Raw genomic sequence first — 24953 nt, 5'->3', positions numbered from 1 at the left:
ACAATGTAAACAAATCTAATATTAAAAATAATCTTTAAAAACCCCAATTTAAAGAACCACTCATACATACAAGCATACCATGTATAAATTCTATAAGCCTAGGGGGAAGGGAAATTTCAATTCCCCCATGCCTGACGACAGAGGTGGGTTTTAAGGAGCTTGCGAAAGGCAAGGAGGGTGGGGCAACTCTGATATCTGGGGGGGAGCTGGTTCCAGAGGGTCAGGGCCACCACAGAGAAGGCTCTTCTCCTGGGTCCCGCCAAACGACATTGCTTAGTCGACGGGACCCGGAGAAGGCCAACTCTGTGGGATCTAACCAGTCGTTGGGATTCTTCCCAGCTTCCTATTCCCTTCTAAGAAGGATTTTCCTAGCTCTAAGTCCTTGCAGGTTTGTTTTCATTCCTATTCCCTGTGGAAAAGGCTTTGTCAGTCCTAACGCAGTGCTAACTATCTTCCTGATTTGCTGCATTTTAAAAAGTTTCTACTCCCTCTGAAGCAGTTTTTCCTGCCCCAAGTCTTTGCAGGCTTGCTTTCATTCCTACTCCTTCTGAAAAAGGCTTTTTCAGCCCTAACCAGGGGATAAAATAATGTGCTGAAGCTGAACAGACTATCTGATGCTAGTCAGATAAATACCTGGTAGGTAGATTCCCTCCCCCCCCCTATTTTCCTTTCTCAAAACTAAAGCACGTCTTATAACCCAGTGCATCTTATACTCTGAAAAATATGGTAAAGTGAAAGATTCAAACAACATGGATATAGTCCTAAGTGGGAAGAGATAGGTATTAGGAAGGATGATAATAATAATAATAATAATAATAATAATAATAATAATAATAATAATAATAATACAGTCTTAGTAAATTATTTGACAAGTGTTGTGGGAATTAGTTGTTTAGCAGAGTGATGGCATCTGGGGAAAAGCTGCCCTTGTTCTGGTCTGCAGTGCCCTATAGCGTCGTTTTGAGGGTAGAAGTTGAAACAATTTATCTGCAGGATGCAGGGGGTCTGTAGATATTTTCTAGCAGTTAATTACCCCACCTTTCCATGCAGGAATACAGTAGAAAGGCTTGTTGTTAGTAAAAGCCTCCTTGTGTTACCCTTTTAATTATCTTTTTTTTATTACATTTTTTTCATGACACAATACAAAACACCTGGATTGTGGGGGCAATATTCTGGCTCTGTTAAAAAGTGCTATTGCTAACTTGTTGTAAGCTGCCCTGAGTCTAAGGAGAAGGGTGGCATAAAAATTGAATAAATGAATGAATGAATGAATGAATGAAGGAAGGAAGGAAGGAAGGAAGGAAGGAAGGAAGGAAGGAAGGAAGGAACGATCGAACAAACAAACAAACATAAAAATATATTGGGGTTCTTTACAACCTACCTCTTGTCAGAAGCTATTTTCAGAGCTTTGGAGGAATTAACTAAAACTTATAGATTTACAACCTTTTCTTAGCATTTTTGGCAATCCTTACTTATGCTTTTTACAGTTTGTTTAACATAGAATTCTTATACTATTTACTATTATATATTGTTGTATATTATTTACATTATTACTTCAGTTTTAAGTTGCTTTTCCCCCCATATGATTTAATTACATGCTCTATTTCTCTTTTCTAACCATTTGTAGAATATATCCTATACTTTATAATATTCTGAGTCCTCCTGCCCTTTTAACCTTTTTGACATTATGTCCATCTCTGTGCAGTTGATAAGTTTTTAAACTACCACTTCTTCTTTTGGAATTTCTTTGTTTTTCCACTGCTGTGCAAAAGCTATTCTGGCAGCTGTCAAGCTATTGAATTTCTTTTTTAATAATTTTTAAAGAAAATACTGTACCTAATAAGAATAATAGGTGAACAGGGGCGGTCAGGCAGTAGGGAAAGCGAGTAGAATCTTGGCTGCATAGCTAGAGGTATAACAAGCAGGAAGAGGGAGACTGTGATCCCGCTGTATAGAGCGCTGGTGAGACCACATTGGGAATACAGTACTGTGTTCAGTTCTGAAGACCTCACCCACAAAAAAATATGGATAAAATTGAATGGGTCCAAAGACGGGCTACAAGAATGGTGGAAGGTCTTAAGCATAAAACTGATCAGGAAAGACTTCATGAACTCAATCTGTATAGTCTGGAGGACAGAAGGGAAAGTGGGGTCATGATTGAAACATTTAAATATGTTAAAGGGTTAAATAAGGTTCAGGAGGGAAGTGTTTTTAATAGGAAAGTGAACCCAAGAACAAGGGGACACATATTGAGGTTAGGTGGGGGAAAGATCAGAAGCAAGGTGAGAAAATATTATTTCACTGAAAGAGTAGTAGATCCTTGGAACAAACTTCCAGCAGACGTGGTTGGTAAATCCACAGTAACTGAATTAATCATGTCTGGGATAAACATATATCCACCTAAGATAAAATACAGGAAATAGTATAAGGGCAGACTAGGTGGACCATGAAGTCTTTTTCTGCCGTCAATCTTCTATGTTTCTATGTAAAATGGAGATCAAGAGCCCATTTTTGCTTTCAGAGGGTTTGGAACAGATGCCCCTGACATGAGTGATGTCAAGCTCCCCGAGGTCAAACACAACCCTGATGTGGCCGTCAACGAAATTGAGTTTGACACTCCTGGTATAGGGTGTCAATGCTCCAATTTATGAGCCGGGGTGGCGTAGCAGGTAGAGTGCTGTACTGCAGGCCACTGAAGCTGACTGTAGATCTGAAGGTCAGCGGTTCAAATCTCACCACCGGCTCAAGGTTGACTCAGCCTTCCGTCCTTCCGAGGTGGGTAAAATGAGGACCTGGATTGTGGGGGCAATAGCCTTGCTCTGTTAAAACGTGCTATTGCTAACATGTTGTAAGCCGCCCTGAGTCTAAGGAGAAGGACGACATAAAAATTGAATGAATGAATGAATGAATGAATGAATGAATAAATAAATAAATAAATAAATAAGCATCCGAGAAATAAATCAAAATTCAAACCTTGGCCGTCTTGCAAGTTCCAATTCATTAACAGAGCCATGTTGGTTACAAACTGTAGTTGACCAGATACTAACTTTTCCTACAATTCTCCACCCAGGTGAAGGTTCATCCCTCGTCCCCACACCCACAAGTTCATCACATGGATCACTCCAGTTGCCTCAACATCCACAATCCTCCCATGTACTTCCGGCTGGTGCTGAACAAAGAATGACCTTGAATCTCTGGAAAGAATTTGTTGTGGCTAAAGTCTCCAACTCAAAACGATGACTTCGGCCTGACATAGGGTCTCCTGCTTGAGCAAACAGTTGGAGTAGAAGACCTCCAAGGTCCCTTCCAACTCTGTTATTCTGTTAAAAGTCTATCTTCTTTCATCAGCCCTCATGGGAAATCTCAATAATGCATATAATTTATGCTATAATACCAGCTATCACCGAATTACCCCATAATTCCCTCTGCAGAGAGTTGGTTCTCTGCAAAAGTGAACTGTTGCAGCTCTGTGTAAGTCACTGTCCAAGGCAGCTCTCCCCAGTTGGGAGCCACACCTAGCTCAGTGATTCATGAAAAAATATAAACACTCACACTCCTACACACCCACACTAATTGTTTGATTTCTTCAAAGTTAATTGCCCAAAGGGGAAACACAAACTGATTCCTAGGAGCATCAATTACAGACAACAACATTATGAAATCCATCTCTAATCTGAGGGGGGGGGGGAGAGGAAGGAAGGAAGAGGGAGGGAGGGGGCGGAGTGAGAGAGGGAGAGAGACAACAACCTTATGAAATCCATCTCTAATCCGAGGGGGGTGGAGAGAGTGAGCGTGGAGAGAGTGAGAGAGACAACAAAATTATGAAATCCAATCTGAGAGGGGGGGGGAGAGAGGAAGGGAGAGGGAGGGAGGGGAAGGGAACGAGAGAGTGAGGGAGAGAGAGATATACAGTGGTCCCTTGATTTTCGCGGGTTCGAACTTCGCGAAACGTCTATACCACGGTTTTTCAAAAATATTAATTAAAAATACTTTGCGTTTTTTCCCCCTATACCACAGTTTTTCCCCGCCCGATGACGTCATACGTCATCGCCAAACTTTCGTCCGCCTTTAATAATTTTTTTTAAAATAAACTTTAATAAATAAACATCTAAATGGTTGCTAAGGGAATGAGAAATTGCAGTTTAGGGGTTTAAAGTGTTAAGGGAAGGCTTGGGATACTGCTCATAGCCAAAAATAGTGCATTTACTTCCGCATCTCTGCTTCGTGGAAATTCGACTTTCACGGACGGTCTCGGAACGCATCCCCCGCGAAAATCGAGGGAACACTGTACAGTGGTACCTCGAGATACGAGTTTAATTCGTTCCGGACCTGGGCTCTTAAGTCGAGCAGCTCTTATCTCGAACGACTTTTCCCCATAGGAATTAATGTAAATAATTTTAATTGGTTCCAGCCCTCAAAAAACTCACAAAGTTAGTCTAAATTATGCAGAAAGACATGTTTTTAATGAAGAAATGTACATGTACATATAAATGAATAATGAAGTTTCTTTCACTTAACTTGTAAACTTTCTTAAACTTTTAAATTTACATATGTTCAACTTCTCTGCCACCCAATCCTGTAGGACAGAGGTCCCCAACTCTTTTTGCACCAGGGACCGGCTTTAAGCGATCAAGAGAGGAATGGGTGAATGAATGGACGGAGGGTGGGAAGGAAGGAAGGAAAGAGGGAAGGGACAGGAACAGAGGAAGGAAGCAAGGAAACTTATGAAAGGGGAGAGTAAGAGAGGAATGAGTGAAGGGAGGGAGGGAAGAAGGTGGGAAGGAGAAAGAAAAGAAGAAATAGAGGAAGGGAAGGTAAAAGAGAGAAAGAAAAAGAGCAAGAAAGAAAGCAAGAAAGAAAGAAAGAAAGAAAGGGGGAAGGGACAGGAACAGAGGAAGGAAGCAAGGAAACTTATGAAAGGGGAGAGTAAGAGAGGAATGAGTGAAGGGAGGGAGGGAGGAAAGAAGGTGGGAAGGAGAAAGAAAAGAAGAAATAGAGGAAGGGAAGGTAAAAGAGAGAAAGAAAAAGAGCAAGAAAGAAAGAAAGAAAGAAAGAAAGAAAGAAAGAAAGAAAGAAAGAAAGAAAGAAAGGGGGAAGGGACAGGAACAGAGGAAGGAAGCAAGGAAACTTGTGAAAGGGGAGAGTAAGAGAGGAATGAGTGAAGGGAGGGAGGGAGGGAAGAAGGTGGGAAGGAGAAAGAAAAGAAGAAATAGAGGAAGGGAAGGTAAAAGAGAGAAAGAAAAAGAGCAAGAAAGAAAGCTGCAAGCACCCCCCCGAGCCCCCCAGGCCGGCTGCAACCTTTTAAAACACGCGCGCCGCTTCGCAGCTGTCTCCTGAAGCCGAACGCGGAAGTTAGCATTTGGCTTCAGGAGACAGCTCCTTGGCGCTTGTATCTCGAATTTGGGCTTGTAAGTAGAACAAAAATATCTCTCCCCTCCCAGCTCTTATCTCGAGTTGCTCTTAAGTAGAGCAGCTCTTATGTCGGGGTTCCACTGTATATACAAAATTATGAATGTCACCTCTAATCTGAGAGAGAGTGAGGGAGAGGAGAGGGAAGGGGAGGGAGGGAGGGAAAGAGTGAGAGGGACAATATTATGAAATCCATCTCTAATCTGAGAGAGGGAGGAAGGGACTGAGAGGGAAGGAGAGGGAGTGAGAGGGAAAGAGTAAGAGAGACAACCTTATGGAATCCATCTCTAATCTGAGAGAAATTGAGCCACTTACCTAATCTGCTATCATATTGAACCTTGTGGGTTCAGTACAAAACCTTAAAACATTCCTGTGCTCCTCAACAAATAATGCCGTCTGTCATTTGTCCTTTTTGTGGCTATTCAAAGAATGTGACTTAAACCAGTGATTTTCAACCTTTTTTGAGCCGCGGCACATTTTTTACATTTACAAAACCATGGGGCACATTGAGGGGGGGGGCGGCTAAAAAAAGTTTGGACAAAAAAGTATCTCTCTCTTCCTCCCTTTCGCTCTATTTCTCTCTCCCTCCCTCTTTCTCTCCCTTCCTCTTTTTTCTCTCTCTCTCCATCCCTCTTTCTTTCTTCCTTCTTTCCTCTTTTTTGCTCTCTTTCTCTCTCCCTCCCTACCTCCCTCTATGTATTTCTCTCACCCACCTTCCCTCCCTCTCTTTCTCTCTTTCTTTCTTTCTCTCTTGCTCTCTCTCTCTTGCTCTCTCTCTTGCTTGCTTTCTCTCTCATTCTCTTTCTTTTTCTCTCTCTTGCTTTCTCTCTCTCTCTTGCTTTCTTTTTCTCTTTCTTTCTTTCTCTCTCTCTTGTTTTCTTTCTCTCTCTCTTGCTTGCTTGCTTTCTCTCCCTCTTGCTCTTTATTTCTCTCCCTCTTGTTTTCTTTCTCTCTCTGAGCTTCGCGGCACACCTGACCATGTCTCACGGCACACCAGTGTGCCGCGGCACACTGGTTGAAAAACACTGACTTAAACAACTGAAAAAGAGTCCAAGCGCCTATTTGAAAACTTACCTTGGTCGCTAAACTACTCCCACCCAGTCACATGACCTTTAAGCCATCCTAATCATATGATTGTCAAGCCACTCCTAACTAGTCACATGACAATCAAGTCACACCCACAAAATAAGCCACGCCCACAGAGCAGCAGTAAAAATTTTGGCAGCCCAACACTGCCCGTTAATCATCTAATTTCTCAAGGCTCAGCATAATCCCTTTTTCCTGCAACCTCTTCTTTTGGGATTTAATTTCTATTAGCCCCTTTTCATTGCCCCCATTCCATTAGATGGGCGTTATTGTTAAACTGGGATACTGATTGCAACACAAGGTGGGTTCTGATATTTCCACTTTTGTTCTCCTGTGAGACGCAAAGGCAATTTTACTTAAAAAATAATAATAATCAGGATTTTGCAGGCCCGGGAACGGTTTGAAGAATTCTCCTCTGGCCTCAGTGAACAGACAAATTGCACTGACTGTTCTTATCTCTCTGCCCAGGTCTGAGGATGCTCAAAGTTTATTCCCAGCAGTTTCCTTTGATGTTACTAGCCAACAATTTTTGCAGCATTCCTCATGTTGGCATCGGATAAAGGAGCCTTTTTTCTTCCGGCTGGGTTGAGGGCATCACAGACAAAAATGTTATTGTTGTTGTTGTTGTTGTTGTTATTATTATTATTGTTGTTGTTGTTGTTGTTATTGTTATTATTAGTAGTAGTAGTACTATTATTATTACTCCTACTCTACTCCTACTCCTACTCCTCCTACTACTACTATTATTATTATTATTAATTATTATTATTATTATTATTATTATTATTATTATTATTTGTTCTGTCGAGCTCTCTGGTAGAATCCTCCCGAAAATGCACAGATACAAATGTCAGACACACACATGTTTGAAAATTCAAAACAATGTTCTTTATACCGAAAATGCAAATAAACGAAGCACTCTTTTTGTATAGCAAAGAGCACTCGTCTCCAAACAAACTGGTAATTTGTACAAGTCCCTTATCAGTTCTGAGATACTTAGCTTGCAGCTGTGAGGCAATTCACAGTCCTTCTTCTTTCACAAAGTGAAACACACTTTGCTCTGCTTTAGTTTCAAAGCGGGGAAAAATCAGCACACAAAAAGTCAAAGTCAGTAAAGCAGTCACGAAACACAAGGATCAGATAATCCTCCACAATGGCCAAACCCACAGGCTGTTATTTATAGCAGCCTCACTAATGACCACAGCCCCACCCAACCACAGGTGGCCTCATTTTCTTTGATAATAATCTCTCAGTTGTTGTTGCCTATGCATCGCTCTCCACATGGGTGGCTGTATCATTAACTCTTGTTCTAAATCCAAGGAGGAGCTAGATAATTGATCTCCTTCTGAGCTGTCTGCCACACTCTCCTCTCTGTCACTCATGTCTTCTTGGTCAGAGGAGCCTTCACCAGCAGATTCCACCGGGAGCAAAACAGGCCTGCAGCATGTGGATGTCTCCCCCACATCCACAGTCCTTGGGGCAGGAGTTGGGCCAGAGCTAGCCACAACATCATTATTATTATTATTATTACATTATTATTATTATTATTATTATTATTATTATTATTATTATTTAGATGTGTATGCCGCCCTTCTCCGAGGACTCAGTGCGGCCAACAGCATATAAATATACTGCTCAAAAAAATAAAGGGAACACTCAAATAACACATCCTAGTTCTGATTGAATAAAATATTCTCATTGAATATTTCATTTGCACAACTATTTCATTTGCATAACAGCATGTGAAATTGACTGTCAATCAGTGTTGCTTCCTAATTGGACAGTTTGATTTCACAGAAGTTTGATTTACTTGAAGTTATATTCTGTTATTTAAGTGTTCCCTTTATTTTTTTGAGCAGTGTATAACAATACAGTACAACGACAAATCTAATATAGTCTGGAGGACAGAAGGAAAAGGGGGGACATGATCGAAACATTTAAATATATTAAAGGGTTAAATAAGGTTCAGGAGGGAAGTGTTTTTAATAGGAAAGTGAACACAAGAACAAGGGGACACAATCTGAAGTTAGTTGGGGGAAAGATCAAAAGCAACGTGAGAAAATATTATTTTACTGAAAGAGTAGTAGATCCTTGGAACAAACTTCCAGCAGACGTGGTAGATAAATCCACAGTAACTGAATTTAAACATGCCTGGGATAAACATATATCCATCCTAAGATAAAATACAGAAAATAGTATAAGGGCAGACTAGATGGACCATGAGGTCTTTTTCTGCCGTCAGACTTCTATGTTTCTATGTTTCTAATTTTATTTTATTTTATTTTATTTTATTTTATTTTTCTATCTATCTATCTATCTATCTATCTATCTATCTATCTATCTATCTATCTATCTATCTATTTGACTTCTATGCTGCTCAATCCCAAAGGACCCAGGGCAGCTTACAACAAGAAGTCAAATACTTACCTGAGGTTAAGACATAACAAACTAAAAAACCCCATAAAATATGGAATATTATTTGGGATAGGGTCTACACTCAGCTGAATATAAGAAATACTCAATGAACTTAAAGATTACAAAGTATTTCATTTTGAAATTGCATATAACAGGGATATGAAATATGTTACCGGTACTTTTCCTTTGATTAGATCTAATCAACCAAAGCTTTTTACTAACCAAGAGAGGAGCGATTAGTGCTCCTCCTTCTGTGTTATATGTTTTGTGGGGGTTTTCTAATGTATGTATGTATGTCTTGTTTTGTTTTTTTAAAAATATATATATATATAAAATAAAAAAAACCATTAAAAAGTTATTATAAAAAAAGAAAAAGCACACTCATATACATACATACCATTCTTACAGTTGGCCGTCAAGCTGTGAATTTGTCATTGGTGCATATCATCTCAGTGTACATATAAAAATTCATGCAATTGTCAAGAATCATGAGGTACAACACTTAATGATTGTCATGGGGAACAAATAAGCAATCAGGAAACAATCAATATTAATCTAAATAGTAAAGATACAAGCAACAAGTTACAGTCATACAATCATAAGTGGGAGGAGATGGGTGATGGGAACAAAGAGAAGACTAATAGTAATAGTAATGCAGCCTTAGTGAATAGCTTGATAGTGGTGAGGGAATTATTTGTTTAGCAGAGTGATGGCATTCAGGAAAAAGCTGTTCTTGTGTCTAGTTGTCTTGATTCGCAGTGCTCTATAGCGTTGTTTTGAGGGTAGTTATTTTGATGGCCCTCTTTTTGACTCTTGCAGTACTGTATACAGGTCCTCAATGGAACGCAGGTTTTATTTATTTATTGATTGATTGATTTTGTCCAATACACAATGAGGGTTTTAATGGATATACAGTGTTCCCTCAATTTTCGTGGGTTCGAACTTCACGAAACGTCTATACCACGGTTTTTCAAAAATATTAATTAAAAAATACTTTGCGGTTTTCCCCCTATACCATACATGGTTTCCCCCCCCCGATGATGTCATATGTCATTTCCAAACTTTCGTCTGCCTTTAAAAAATATTTTTTTTAATAAACTTTAATAAATAAACATGGTGAGTAATAATCTAAATGGTTGCTAAGGGAATGGGAAATTGTAATTTAGGGGTTTAAAGTGGGAAGGCTTGGGATACTGTTCATAGCCAAAAATAGTGTATTTACTTCCGCATCTCTACTTCGCGGAACGCATCCCCTGCGAAAATCGAGGGAACACTGTACACATAGTAAAATACATGATGAAGGTTATAGAGGAGATACTCATAGTAAAATATATCTAAGAAAGAAGAGACAAGAAGATATAGGAATAAAACATATCAATGAAAGAATAGAAGAAGAGATATAGGAATAGAAAAAAGGTATAGGAGATATAGGAGAGCAATAGGACAGGGGATGGAAGGCACTCTAGTGCACTTGTACTCGCCCCTTATTGACCTCTTAGGAATCTGGATAGGTCAACTGTAGATAATCTAAGGGTAATGTGTTGGGGGTTTGGGGATGACACTATGGAGTCCGGTAATGAGTTCCACGCTTCGACAACTCGATTACTGAAGTCATATTTTTTACAGTCAAGTTTGGAGCGGTTAATATTAAGTTCAAATCTGTTGTGTGCTCTTGTGTTGTTGTGGTTGAAGCTGAAGTAGTTGCCGACAGGCAGGATTTTGCAGCATATGATCTTGTGGGCAATACTTAGATCATGTTTAAGGCGTCTTAGTTCTAAGCTTTCTAGGCCCAGGATTGAAAGTCTAGTCTCGTAGGGTATTCTATTTCGAGTGGAGGAGTGAAGGGCTCTTCTGGTGAAGTTTCTTTGGACATTTTCAAGGGTGTTAATGTCTGAGGTGCGATATGGGTTCCAAACAGATGAGCTGTATTCGAGGATGGGTCTGGCGAAAGTTTTGTAAGCTCTGGTAAGTAGTGAGAGATTGCCAGAGCAGAGCAGGTTGGCAGCCATTGCTTTTTCCTGCGGTTCCAGTGGCGAGGAAGAACCAGGATCAATGAGGCCTTGACAACTCTTGTTCCAGAGGGTTATGTGAGGAGTCAAACAATTCAACCTGGCAGTCCCATCCATGTCACCTTAACTCTGACTCTTTTTTGCGTGTGTCATAGGTTATTCTCATCTGTTGTAGGTTGGACAGATTGAGTTACTAGATTGCTTCGTTTACTGTAGTGGTCTATAAATACCCAGGTCAATAAATTATGGGAAATAACTACGCCTGACACAAATGCTTGGCTTTGCAGCAGACAAACTCATTTACTTTAAAAAAGCATGATTGGGCAAAATATCAACAACAACAACAGAGTTGGAAGGGACCTTGGAGATGTTCTAGTCCAGTGTTTTTCAACCAGTGTGCCGTGGCACACTAGTGTGCCGCGAGACATGGTCAGGTGTGCCGCGAAAAAAGAAGCTCAGGTTCCAGTCTTGCAACTTTTTGCTGAGAGAGAGACAGAGAGAGAGAAAGAAAGCAAGAGAGAGGGAGAAAGTGATAGAGAAAGAGTGAGAGAGAGAGAGAGAAAGCAAGAGAGAGAGAGAGAGAAAGCAAGAGAGAGAAAGAGAGAAAGCAAGAGAGAGAGAGAGAGCAAAAAGGGGAGGAAAAAAAGAGAAATGAGAAAATGATTGAGACTGAGAATGAGAGGAAAGAGAGAGAAACAAAAGAGAGAGAGAAGTGACTCTTGATTTAAAGCATATGATAAAAAGCACCTAAAGAATAAGAGAGAAACCCCCCCCAGTCCTCACCTGTTTCTGGAAATGGTTCAAGAGTGTGTACACACACGCACACACACAAGGGTGGGGAGGAGACAGGGATGGAAAAAGAGAGGAAAGTGTCTTAGGGTGTCATTTTGTGTCATTTTGGTTGGTGGTGTGCCCCAGGATTTTAAAATGTAAAAAAGGCTCAAAAAAGGTTGAAAATCACCGTTCTAGTCTTCTAGTGCTTTGGAGAATAGCTTGAGTCCCTCTTCTTTGTGGCAACTCCTGAGATATTGGAAGACTGCCATCATGTGTCCCCCTGGTCCTTCTTTTCATTAAACATAACATTATTATTATTATTATTATTATTATTATTATTATTATTATTTATTAGATTTGTATGCTGCCCCTCTCCGCAGACTCGGGGCGGCTCACAGCAGTGGCAAAAACAATGTACATTGACAAATCTAATAATTCAAAATCTAAAATAACACTTGCACATTTAAAAATCTAAAAGCAAAGAACCTCAATTTAAAAAACATACATACAGTCATATCATGCACTAAAACTACATAGGCAGGGGGAGATGTCTCAGTTCCCCCACGCTTGACAACAGAGGTGGGTTTTAAGGAGTTTACGAAAGGCAAGGAGGGTGGGGGCAGTTCTAATCTCTGGAGGGAGCTGATTCCAGAGGGTTGGGGCCGCCACAGAGAAGGCTCTTCCCTGAGTCCCGCCAGACGACATTGTTTAGTCGGCGGGACCTGGAGAAGACCAACTCTGTGGGACCTGACCGGTCGCTGGGATTCGTGCGGCAGAAGGCATGTAAGCAGATGTTAGATAACGATTTGTCTGAAGTAGTGTAGGGTTTCCTGCCTAAGCAGGGGGTTGGACTAGAAGACCTCCAAAGACTCTGTTGTTGTTTTTATTTATTTTTTATTTATTTATTTGTCAAACAAGTATAGTATTATAGTACATATTAACATAACATAACATAAGTAGAACGTAGTAATAGAAAGGATAATAAGACAGTAGGACAGGGACATTAGGCACATAAGTGCACTTATGCACGCCCCTTACAGACCTCTTAGAAAAGGGGAGAGGTCAATTGTAGATAATGTAAGGGTGAAGATTTGGGGGTTGGGGGAAGCAACAACAGAGTCAGGTAATGAGTTCCAGGCGGTGACCACTCTATTGCTGAAATCGTATTTTCTGCAGTCAAGTTTGGAGCGATTTACATTCAGTTTGTGTCTATTATGTGCTCTTGTGTTGTTGTTGTTAAAGGTGAAGTAGTCACTGACAGGGAGTACATTATGATGTATGATTTTATGAACAACAGTTAAATCAGTTCGGAGATGACGTAGTTGTAAATTTTCTAGATTTAGTATTTGAAGTCTGGAGGAGTAGGGTAATTTGTTGTTGTTGTTGAGTTTTTTCCAGCTCAAGGTCAACCTGCTGCAGTTCCACTCTCTTAGGATCCTGGAGAGATTCTGTTCGTGTGTTTGGCAGAGAGCCTAGATGGAAAACCCGTAGTCCATCAAGTTGCTGGCAACTGGACGGTCCAGAGCATATGACCCTGTGGAAACAGAACGTTCTGAAGGATACGCCACAGCTTGGGGCACATCCAGGACACTGCTCGGCTCAGCTGCTTCCAAAGCTATTCTCTTTTGTGTTCAAAAGCAACCGTCTCTCCCCCCCACCCCACCCCAACATATACACTTTTCCCCCAGTGGGCAAAATAGCCAGGGAATGTAAATTGACTTCACGGTGACCTTTGCAAAATTGCAGCGAGGGAAAATTGCTCCGGATCAGTGAAACCCAAATTGTCCACGTTGGTTTGTTGGTATTTGCAAAATTTCCCGGGAGAACTGCCAAAAAGGTTGGGAACAGACCCCACTGCCAAAGAAATAGAACAGACCCCACAAGTCTGCAGTTTGTTTTCAAACTTTCCGAGCCTGAGTATCTCTGGTACGTGCGGAAAAACCCTCCCGGCAGGAGAAGAGAAAGGCAAAAATATTTCTATCAAAGATCTAAAATCAGGTATGCCACAAAGAAGGAGGAGTCAACCTTAATAAACTTAAGGTTTAATAAACAAATTATCACAGATAATCCCCACTCGGTCAAGGACCTCGGGATACTAATAACTAAAGATCTAAGTGCCAAAGCCCACTGCAACAACATCGCTAAGAAGACCTCAAGAGTTGTTAATCTAATCCTACGTAGCTTCTGCTCTGGAAATCTCACACTACTTACAAGAGCTTACAAAACTTTCGCCAGACCCATCCTCGAATACAGCTCATCTGTTTGCAACCCATATCGCATCTCAGACATTAACACCCTTGAAAATGTTCAAAGATATTTCACCAGAAGAGCCCTTCATTCCTCCACTCGAAACAGAATACCCTACGAAACTAGACTTACAATCCTAGGTCTTGAAAGCTTAGAACTACGATACCTTAAATATGATCTAAGTATTGCCCACAAGATCTTATGTTGCAATGTCCTGCCTCTCAAAGACTACTTCAGCTTCAACCACAACAACACAAGAGCACACAACAGATTCAAGCTTAATATTAACCGCTCCAAACTTGACTGTAAAAAATATGACTTTAGTAATCGGGTTGTCGAAGCATGAAACTCCTTACCAGACTCTATAGTATCATCCCCTAACCCCCAACGTTTAACCCTTAGACTATCCAAGGTTGACCTCTCCAGATTCCTTAGAGGTCAGTAAGGGGCGTATATAAGTGCACTAGAGTGCCTTCTGTCCCCTGTCCTATAGTCTCTCCTATATCTCGTATTTCTTCTCTACTATATCCTCTATAACCTTCATTGTGTATTATTGTGTATTGGATAAAATAAATAAATAAAATAAATAACCTATTCTCCAAAGCACCTGAGGGTAGAACAAGAAGCAATGGGTGGAAATTAAACAAGGAGATAATATGGGAAGTAAATGTCAGAGAATCGGTCATAAAAGGAAAACCAAAAGATATACCAGAATAAGATTTTTGCCAAAACTTCATGTATATATGTAAATACAATCTATGTAATAGTAAATAAGCACTATTTGATTTGTACTACAGGCATGTCACAAATTATCCAACTTTTATTTTAATGGGTTTTTTTCTTTTTCTGGGTGAGTTTTATTGTTTGTATTTTGTGTGTTTAAATAAAGTTTATTTTTTTAAAAAATTAAAAAAGAAATTAAATAAGAGAGAAGCAACCGAGAACTAAGGAAAAATTTCCTGACAGAACAATTGATCAGTGGAACAGCTTGCCTCCAGAAGTTGTGAATGCTCCAACATTGGAAATTTTTAAGCAGATGTTGGATAACCATCTGGCTGAAGTAGTGTATGGTTTCCTGCCTAAGCAGGGGTTGGACTAGAAGACCTCCAAGGTCCCTTCCAACTCTGTTGTTGTTGTTGTTGTTGTTGTTGTTGTTGTTATTATTATTATTATTATTATTATTATTATTATTATTATACCTCCGGAACCGCCTGCTACCACACGAATCCCAGTGACCGATAAGGTCCCACAGAGTTGGCCTTCTCCAGGTCCCGTCGACTAAACAATGTCATCTGGCGGGCCCCAGGGGAAGAGCCTTCTCTGTGGCGGCCCCAGCCCTCTGGAACCAACTCCCCCCAGAGATTAGAACTGCTTCCACCCTCCTTGTCTTCCGTAAACTACTCAAGACCCACCTATACCGCCAGGCATGGGGGATTTGAGACATCTTTCCCCCAGACTCCTTATAATTTATGTTTGGTATGTATGTGTTGTCTGGTTTTAATATAATAGGGTTTTAGTTATTTCTTTTAATATTAGATTTGTGCCACTATAATATTGTTTTTACCATTGTTGTGAGCCGTCCCGAGTCTTCAGAGAAGGGCGGCATACAAATCTAATAAATTGAATTGAATTGAAATTGATTTATTAAGGTATGTTTCTCATCAGAGACATATAGCCAATGATAAATTGATACCCAAATCCTGCCATTGACATACCTCTTGAAAAACGCAGTTGCTTCAAATTCTGAATAGTGGGAGATTTTGGGGGGTAGAAGGAGGCAAAACATCAAGAATTAGGTGTGCAAAATCCTTGTCCTACTGTGCAAAAGTAAAAAGAAAAGAAAAACTAAAGCAACATAGAAAAACCATCAGATAAACAGTGATAAGTTTCTCTAGCCTTTCTTTGCAGAATTTAAGAACGAACTTAGCGCTATGAAAAGCAGGCCTTCCTCCATATTTAACATTAACAGAGTTGGAAGGGACCTTGTAGGTCATCTAGTCCAGAGGTCCCCAACCGCCGGTCCGCGGACCGGCACTGGGCCGTTGGGGGTTTTCAGCCGGTCCGCGGCGCCAGGGCCCCCTCGGCCTTTCCGCACCACCAGCGGCGCTCCCCCCGCCAGCCAGCCAAGCCCCGCGCCCGCCGGAACCGGCTCCTCGCTCTCCCCCCGCCGCCCACCGCGTTTGCAGGAGGTGGGGAGGGTCGGGCGGCCCACCAAGGCCAGGAGGGACGCCGCTGCCCCCCCCTTCCCTCTCTCCGCCCGCCGCTGCGCCTCCTTGACGCCGAGAGGAAATGCCGGCAAAGGCTTTTCTCAGCGGAGGTCTTCAATGTCGGGGGCGCACGGGCGGTTGCACGCGCTCCCTATCTCCCTGCTAGCCCACTCGGAGTATTCAAAATAAGAAAAACCTTTGCCGGCGAAGGCTTTTCTTATTTTGAATATTCCGAGTGGGCTAGCAGGGAGATAGGGAGCGCGTGCAACCGCCTGTGCGCCCCCGACATTGAATATCACCTTCGCCGGCCCCACCTCTCCTGCAAACCCCCTTGCTGAGAGCCCGGGGCGAAAGTGCTCTCGCAAAGGTGAGGCGGGCAGGGCGTGCGCGCGTCACCGCTGAGAAGAACGGAGAACGAGAGTGAGTGATAGCAACAGACAGCAAGATAGAGAGAAAGTGAGAAAGAGAGAGTGAGAGAAAGGGGGGGAGAAAGAGATAGCAAGAGAGAGAACAAGAGAGAGAAAGAGCGTGAGAAAGAAAACAAGAAAGAGTGAGAGAGAGAGAAAGCAAAAGAGACAGAAAGAAAACAAGAGAGAGAAAGTGAGAAGAAGAGAGAGAAAGAGGGGGAGAGGGAGAAAGAGAGAGGGAGAGGGGGAGAGATAGCAAGAGAGGGAGAGAGAGAGGGATAGAGAGAAAGAGAGAGGGAAAGGGGGAGAGATAGCAAGAGAGGGAGAGAGAGAAAGAGAGGGAAAGGGGAGAGAGGGGGGAGAGAAAGAGAGAGGGAGAGAGAGAGGAGATAAAGGAAGAGGAGAGAGAGAAAGGAAGAGAAAGAAAGAAAGAGGGATAGAAAGAGAGAGAGAGTGAGAGATGCTCAGTGAGCCTTTCTTTGAAGTTGCCTTTCTTTCTTTCTTTCTTTCTCTTTCTTGCTTTCTTTCTTGCTCTTTTTCTTTCTCTCTTTTACCTTCCCTTCCTCTATTTCTTCTTTTCTTTCTCCTTCCTACCTTCTTCCCTTACTCTCCCCTTTCATAAGTTTCCTTGCTTCCTTCCTCTGTTCCTGTCCCTTCCCCCCTTCTTTCTTTCTTTCCTTCCTTCCTTTCCTCCCTCCATTTCTTGCTTTCCTTTTCCTTCCTCCCTTCTTTCCTCCCTCATTCCCTTCTTTCACTCCTTCCTCTCTTCCTCTCCCCTTTCACACCTTTCCTTGCTTCCTTTGCACCCTTCTTCTGTTCCTGTCCCTTCCCTCTTTCCTTCCTTCCTTCCCACCCTCCGTCCATTCATTCACCCATTCCTCTCTTGATCGCCCCTTTTACGGCGCCGCTGACAGCTAGCTCCCCCCCCCCCCACCGGGCCATGGAAAACTGGTCTAGCTTAAAGCCGGTCCCTGGTGCAAAAAAGGTTGGGGACCTCTGATCTAGTCCATTGATTTTCAACCTTTTTTGAGCCGCGGCACATTTCTTGCATTTACAAAACCATGGGGCACATTGAAGGGGGGAGGGGTGGCTAAAAAAAGTTTGGACAAAAAAATTCTCTCTTCCTCCCTTTCGCTCTATTTCTCTCTCCCTCTTTCTCTCCCTCTTTTTTCTCTCTCTCCATCCCTCTTTCTCTCTTCTTTCTTTCCTCTTTTCTGCTCTTTCTCTCTCCCTCCCTACTTCCCTCTATGTCTTTCTCTCTCTCTCTTGCTTTCTTTCTTTCTCTTGCTCTCTCTTACTTTCTTTCTCTCTTGTTCTCTTACTCTCTCTCTTTCTTTCTCTCTCGCTTTCTTTCTTTCTCTCTTGCTTTCTTTCTCTCTTGTTTTCTTTCTCTCTTGTTTTCTTTCTCTCTCTCTTGCTCTTTCTTTCTCTTTCTTTCTCTTGTTTTCTTTCTCTCTCTGAGCTTCGCGGCACACCTGACCATGTCTCGCGGCACACTAGTGTGCCACGGCACACTGGTTGAAAAACACTGATCTAGTCCAACCCCCCTGTCCAAGCAGGAGACCCTACGTCTGCTTGAGGCGGGGTGGTGCAGTAGTTAGAATGCAGCACTGCAGGCTACTTCAGCTAACTGCTAGCTGTAATTCAGCAGTTCAAATCTCACCACTGGCTCAAGGTTGACTCAGCCTTCCATCCTTCCAAGGTGGGTCAAATGAGGATACAGGTTGTTGGGGGCAATAGGCTGATTCTGTAAACCACTTAAAGAGAGCTGTCAAAGCACTATGAAGCAGTATATACTGTATTTTTCATAGTAATAATAATAAATTTATTGTCATTGTCAAAACAACAGATTGTCATGGGCAACGAAAGTCGTGTGACACCCAGAGACCAGTCCCACCATACATAAAATCAGAATAGATGAATTTAAAAATAGAATAAAATAAAATAAAATAAAAAATAGAATAAAATGTCCCACCCACTACAAATTCCCCACCCTGAACCACTCAACCATCTACATGACAGACTGAGTAATATTGTCCAACAGTTCACTGCCGCCTTCTGCCGCATGAATCCCAGCGACCAATTAGGTCCCACAGAGTTGGCCTTCTCCGGGCCCCACCAACTAAACAATGTCGTTTGGCGGGACCCAGGGGAAGAGCCTTCTCTGTGGCGGCCCCGGCCCTCTGGAACCAACTCCCCCCAGAGATTAGAATAGCCCCCACCCTCCTTGCCTTTCGTAAGCTTCTTAAAACCCACCTCTGTCGTCAGGCATGGGGGAATTAAGATATTCTTTCCCCCTAGGCTTCCACAATTTATGTATGGTACGTTCGTATGTATGATTGGTTTTAAAATAAGGGTTTTTAGCTTCTTTAGTATTGGATTGTCGCATGTTGTTTTTACCACTGTTGTTAGCCGCCCCGAGTCGACGGAGAGGGGTGGCATACAAATCCAATAAAATGAAATGAAATGAAATGATGGTGACCCTTTAGTTCATTGTTAAGTGCGAGTACAGCTCTGGGATAAAAACTATTCAGGAAACGTGTGGTCCGAGTTCTAGTTGTTCTGTATCTTCTGCCAGAAGGCAACAGTTCAAAAAGATTGTAAGCAGGATGAGAAGAGTCTTTGAGAATGGTATGCACCTTCCTAGAACAGCGAGATGTGAAGATGTCATCCAGGGCGGGTAGCTGGAGCCCAATGATGTTCTGGGCAGTTTGAATAATTCTCTGTAGAGCTTTTTTGTTCGCTACAGAGCTGCTCCCATACCAAGCTAGAATGCCGTATGTCAGGACACTCTCAATGGTGCTGCGATAGTAGGACAACAGTAGATGCTGAGATCGTATAAGACATACCGGAATATAAGACGCACCTTAGTTTTGAGGGAGGAAAATAGGGAAAAGAATCTGCTTATCAGGTATTCATCTGGCTAGTGTACTTAGTCTGGTCAGCTTCAGCACATTGTTTTATCCCCTGGTTAAAGGTTTAAAAAAATTTATTCTGAGAGAGTAACAATGAAAGAGCTTGGAAGCCAGTAAGAGCTGAGAATATCATTAGCCCCTGGAAAGAAATAGTCTGAGCAAGTAGAGCAATGGGAAAAACCCTGCAAAGACTTAGGACTTGGAAAACATTTTTCTTTGCAGAGAGTAGCAATGAAAGAGCTTGCAAGCGGGTAAGAGCTGGGAACATTGTTAGCACCTGATTAGGGCTGGAAAGAAACTTACTCAGAGCAACTTAGAGTAATGAAAAAAAAAACCTGCAAAGACTTAGGGCTTGGAAAGCATTCTTCACAGACAGTAACAATGAAAGAGCTTGGGTACATTAATAGCACCTGGTTAGGGCTGGAAAGAAATATCTGGAGCAGGTAAAGCAATGAAAACAAAACCCTACAAAGACAGGGTTTGGAATACATTTGTTTATTTTTTATTTATTCATTTGTCCAATACACAAATACATAGGAAGAAAAATAGACATGTAGTAATATATATAAGGGTAAAGTGAACTTAGAGGAGAGGATATATGAAAGTAAGAAAATATATATGATAAGTGAGAGAAAGGAAAGACAATTGGACAGGGGACTAAAGGCACACCAGTGCACTTACGTACGCCCCTTACTGGTGTCTTAGGAACCTGGAGAGGTCAATCGTGGAGAGTCTAAGGGAGAAATGTTGGGGGTTAGGGGTTGACACAATTGAGTCCAGCAATGAGTTCCACGCTTCGATAACTCGATTGTTAAAATCATATTTTTGACAGTCAAGTTTGGAGCAGTTCGTATTAAGTTTGAATCTGTTGCGTGCTCTTGTGTTGTTGCGGTTGAAGCTGAAGTAGTCATTGACCGTTAGGACGTTGAAGCATATGATCTTGTGGGCAATACTCAAATCGTGTTTTAAGCGCTGTAGTTCTAGGCTTTCTAGGCCCAGGATTGTTAGTCTATTTTCGTAGGATATTCTGTTTCGAGTGGAGGAGTGAAGGGCTCTTCTGGTGAAATATCTTTGGACATTTTCAAGGGTGTTGATGCAAGCCAGTAAAAGCTGAGAACATTGTTAGCACCTGGTTAGGGCTGGAAAGAAACATTTGGAGCAAATAGACAATGAAAAAAAAAATCAAAGACAGGGTTTGGAATACATTCTTGGCAGAGAGTAACAATGAAAGAACTTGCGAGCCAGTAAGAGCTGGGAACATTGTTAGCACTTGTTTAGGGCTGGAAAGAAACTTACTCAGAGCAAGTTAGAGTAATGAAAAAAAAACCTGCAAAGATTTAGGGCTTGGAAAACATTCTTAGCAGAGAGAAACAATGAAAGAACCTGCAAGGTAAGAGCTGGGAAGATCGTTAGCAGCTAGTTAGGGCTGGGGGAAAAAAAGCTACATTCAGATGCGCCCTAATTGTCAGCCTCTTTTAGGAAGGAAAAAAGGTGTGTCTTATACAGCGAAAAATACAGTAAGTCTAAATGCTATTGCTATTCTACCTAGGAGTGAACTCACAACCTCGTGATTGTGAGGCAAGAACTCCACCTCTATATATTTTTGTGCCGGGCCAAGTGCTCAAGTCACTCTTGTAAATTTATACATCAGCCTGCAGATGTCAATTGTAATAGAATTTTTATTTCACTTTATTTATTTATTTATTTATTTATTTTGTCCAATACACAATGAGGGTTTTAGTGGGTATATATCTATATACACATAGTAAAATACATGATGAAGGTTATAGAGGAGATACTCATAGTAAAATATATCTAAGAAATAATAGAAAAGAAGATATAGTAATAGAACATATCAATGAAAGAATAGAAGAAGAGATATAGGAATAGAAGAAAGGTATAGGAGATATAGGAGAGCAATAGGACAGGGGACGGAAGGCACTCTAGTGCACTTGTACTCGCCCCTTACTGACCTCTTAGGAATCTGGATAGGTCAACCGTAGATAATCTAAGGGTAAAGTGTTGGGGGTTTGGGGATGACACTATGGAGTCCGGTAATGAGTTCCACGCTTCGACAACTCAGTTACTGAAGTCATATTTTTTACAGTCAAGTTTGGAGCGGTTAATATTAAGTTTAAATCTGTTGTGTGCTCTTGTGTTGTTGTGGTTGAAGCTGAAGTAGTCGCCGACAGGCAGGACATTGCAGCATATGATCTTGTGGTCAATACTTAGATCTTGTTTAAGGCATCATAGTTCTAAACTTTCTAGGCCCAGGATTGTAAGTCTAGTCTCGTAGGGTATTCTATTTCGAGTGGAGGAGCGAAGGGCTCTTCTGGTGAAGTATCTTTGGACATTTTCAAGGGTGTTAATGTCTGAGATGCGAATTGTGAGATGTTCAACTTGCATGGAGAATAAAACTGGGCGCTCTGTATACACAGGGTGAATTAACTTGGGGATTACCTCTGAGTAAACATACATATGGTTTCCTAAAACAAGTTTAGTTACTTATGCTTTGAAACTGGTTTTTCCGGTATTTCCCCCCCCTGGCCATTTCTGAAGGGGGAAACTCATGAAAACTTCAGTGTGAACCTAAAATAGGTACGGCACATGGTGGGGAAAAAATATAAAAACTGACATCTTAGCCAAAAGAAAATCAACTTGAAGAGCTATAGCTAAGCCATGCCAGATCTGTATACAGTACTTACTCCAACTTGTCCAAAATGCAGCCGCGTGAGCAGTCTTGGGCCTTTCAAGATATGCCCACATCTCACCATCACTCCATGGACTGCATTGGCTACCAATCAGTTTCTGAGCACAATTCAAAGTGTTGGTTATGACCTATAAAGCCCTACATGGCACAGGACCAGGTTATCTCCGAGACCGCCTTCTGCCGCACGAATCCCAGCGATCAGTTAGGTCCCACAGAGTTGGTCTCCTTAAGGCAGTGGTCCCCAAACTACGGCCCGCAGGCCGCATGCGGCCCGCTGAGGCCATTTATCCGGCCCAGGGGTGAGAGAGAGAAGTGGAGAAAAAGAAAGGGAAGGAGAAGGGAAAAAGAGGGGGGGGAAAGAGAAGTGGAAAGGAAGGAAGAAGTGAGGGAGGGAAGGAAGGAAAGAAGGGGGAGAAAGAGAGGGAGAGGGAGAGAGAAAGAAAGCAAGAGAGAGAGAGAGAGGAAGGAAGGAGGGAGGGAGGGAAGGAAGGAAGGAAGGAGAAATGGAGGGAAAAGGAAGGAAGGAAAGAAGGAAGAAGAAATGGATGGAGGGATGGAGGAAGGAAGGACTTTTTTTGGGGGGGGTGTACATTTTTAAAAATTTTTCTCTCAACATACATTCAAACAATACAGTGTACCATCTAATTTTCCATGAATAAAATGTGGTATTTTGTTAGTAACTAATATCAATCATCAAAAAAGTTGCAAAAGTTTTTTTTTCTAATGTTGTCATCCAGGTGTTGTGATTCCGTCTGAGGCTCCTCAGGGAACGGCTGAACCTCTGCCGGCTCCCTGCTCAGAGGGGGAGGATGAGGAACAGGAGGAGGAGGAGGAGGCCCAGGCAGAAGGGGAGGAGGAATATCAGGCCGAGGGAGAGGGAGAACAGCCAGAATCCCCCGGGGTGGACCTCTCCCCAGCAAGCAGCCTGGAGTCCTTAGATGAAAATGCTCAAGCCATCATCGATCACAGGCAGCGAAGAGCAGCACAACGAAGGGGACAATTAGCCAGGTACTTCCAGTCCTAAATAGGTAACAGCTGGGTTTGGTTGTGGTTCTCCCCAGAAAGGCTGAAAAGGCAGACCCACCCTTCCTGTCTTGTGGAGTAGTATCTTTGGGAGTCCTGGGACCTGGCTGTGATCTTTGGCGTCTCTGATTCTGGCTTGTGGCCTTGAAGGCTGAAACCTTGGGGAAAAAGGCGTGGGGGCTTATTCTCTACAGTGGTGTGTGTGCCAGCAAGAAGTCTGCTGTATTGTCTGGCCGTCAGGACTTTGCTGTGAAGCCTCATAGCCTGCCTGTTGGGAAGAACAGGTTTTTCTCTGTGTTTATTTTTCAAACTATAAAGTGCTTTTGCTTTTACCAGCGTGTCTGGCTGCTTTTTCCAGCTGGTGTTGAAGTCTGGGGGCACCCAGACAGAACACCAGGTAATACTTTTCTTTTAATTAAATTCCCTCCTTAATGTTCCTTCAAAAAGTACAACACCAATTATATTTCTAACTTATTAACCATTATGCCAAAGTGCTTCCTTCTTTCTTTATACATTTTTCTATAAACCTAAAAACCTTGTATAGCCAATCAGATGTTAACAAGAGAAAATTAAAAACAAAACATAAACATATATGAATTTCAGACTTCATCCCCCCCCCCCTCTAAATAGCATGTTCCCATTTTGTTTTTTACTTTAAAATAAGGTATGTGCAGTGTGCATAGAGATTTGTTTATAGTGTTTTTTTATAGTCCGGCCCTCCAACAGTCCGAGGGACAGTGAACAGGCCCCCTGTGTAAAAAGTTTGGGGACCCCTGCCTTAAGGTCTCGGCGACCAAACAATGTCAGCTGGCGGGATCTAGAGGAAGAGCCTTCTCTGTGGGAGCCCCGGCCCTCTGGAATCAACTCCCCCCAGAGATTCGCACTGCCCCCTCCCTCCTTGCCTTCTGAAAGAGCTTAAAAACTCATCTTTGCCACCAGGCTTGGGACTCTTAGATCTTCCCCTGACCACTGAATGCCTTAAGTATGATTGCTGAATGTTTGGTTGATAGGTTTTTCTTTTAATTGTTTTTAAATTGTAGTATTAATTGGATTTACATTATTGTTTTGTTTTTATATATGCTATGAGCTGCCCTGAGTCCTCGGAGAGGAGCGGCATACAAATCCAATTAAATAAATAAATAAATAAATTGCGTGCAGAGATATTTTTTTAAGGTGGCCAGCTACAGGTATTGTCGGCTTACAACCACAATCGAGCCCCAGATTTCTGTTGTTAAGTCAAACATTTGCAAACTGTGCTTTGCCCCATTGTGCGATATTTCTTGCCACAGTTGTTAAGTGAATCACTGCAGTTGATCAGTTGTTTACCCTGGTTGTTAAGTGAATCTGGCTTCCCCATCGACTTTGCTTGTCAGAGGGTCGCAAACAGTATTGGGCTGCCCACGGTATGCCTGGGATCGACGATCTGGTAGCTATAAGCAAATTTCATGCTTGGCATGTTTAGGAAGAGAATCGAAAATAAGTCGGTAAGTGTTGTATTGCCTCTGTACAAATCGATGGTGAGACCACACTTGGAGTACTGTGTACAGTTCTGGTCACTGCATCTCAAGAAGGATATAATGGAACTGGAAAAGGTGCAAAAAAGGGCAAAAAGAATGATAAAGGAAATGGAGCCCCTCCCTTATGAAACCAGGTTGCAATGCCTTGGTCTCTTCAGCCTTGAAAGGCGGAGTTTAAGGGGTGACTTGATCGAAGTGTATAAAATCATGCATGGGATAGAAAAGGTGGCTAGA

This window comes from Erythrolamprus reginae, chromosome 1 (genome assembly GCF_031021105.1).
Source record: "Erythrolamprus reginae isolate rEryReg1 chromosome 1, rEryReg1.hap1, whole genome shotgun sequence".
Classification (NCBI taxonomy): Eukaryota; Metazoa; Chordata; class Lepidosauria; order Squamata; family Dipsadidae; genus Erythrolamprus; species Erythrolamprus reginae.
This window is presented reverse-complemented; position numbering follows the sequence as displayed.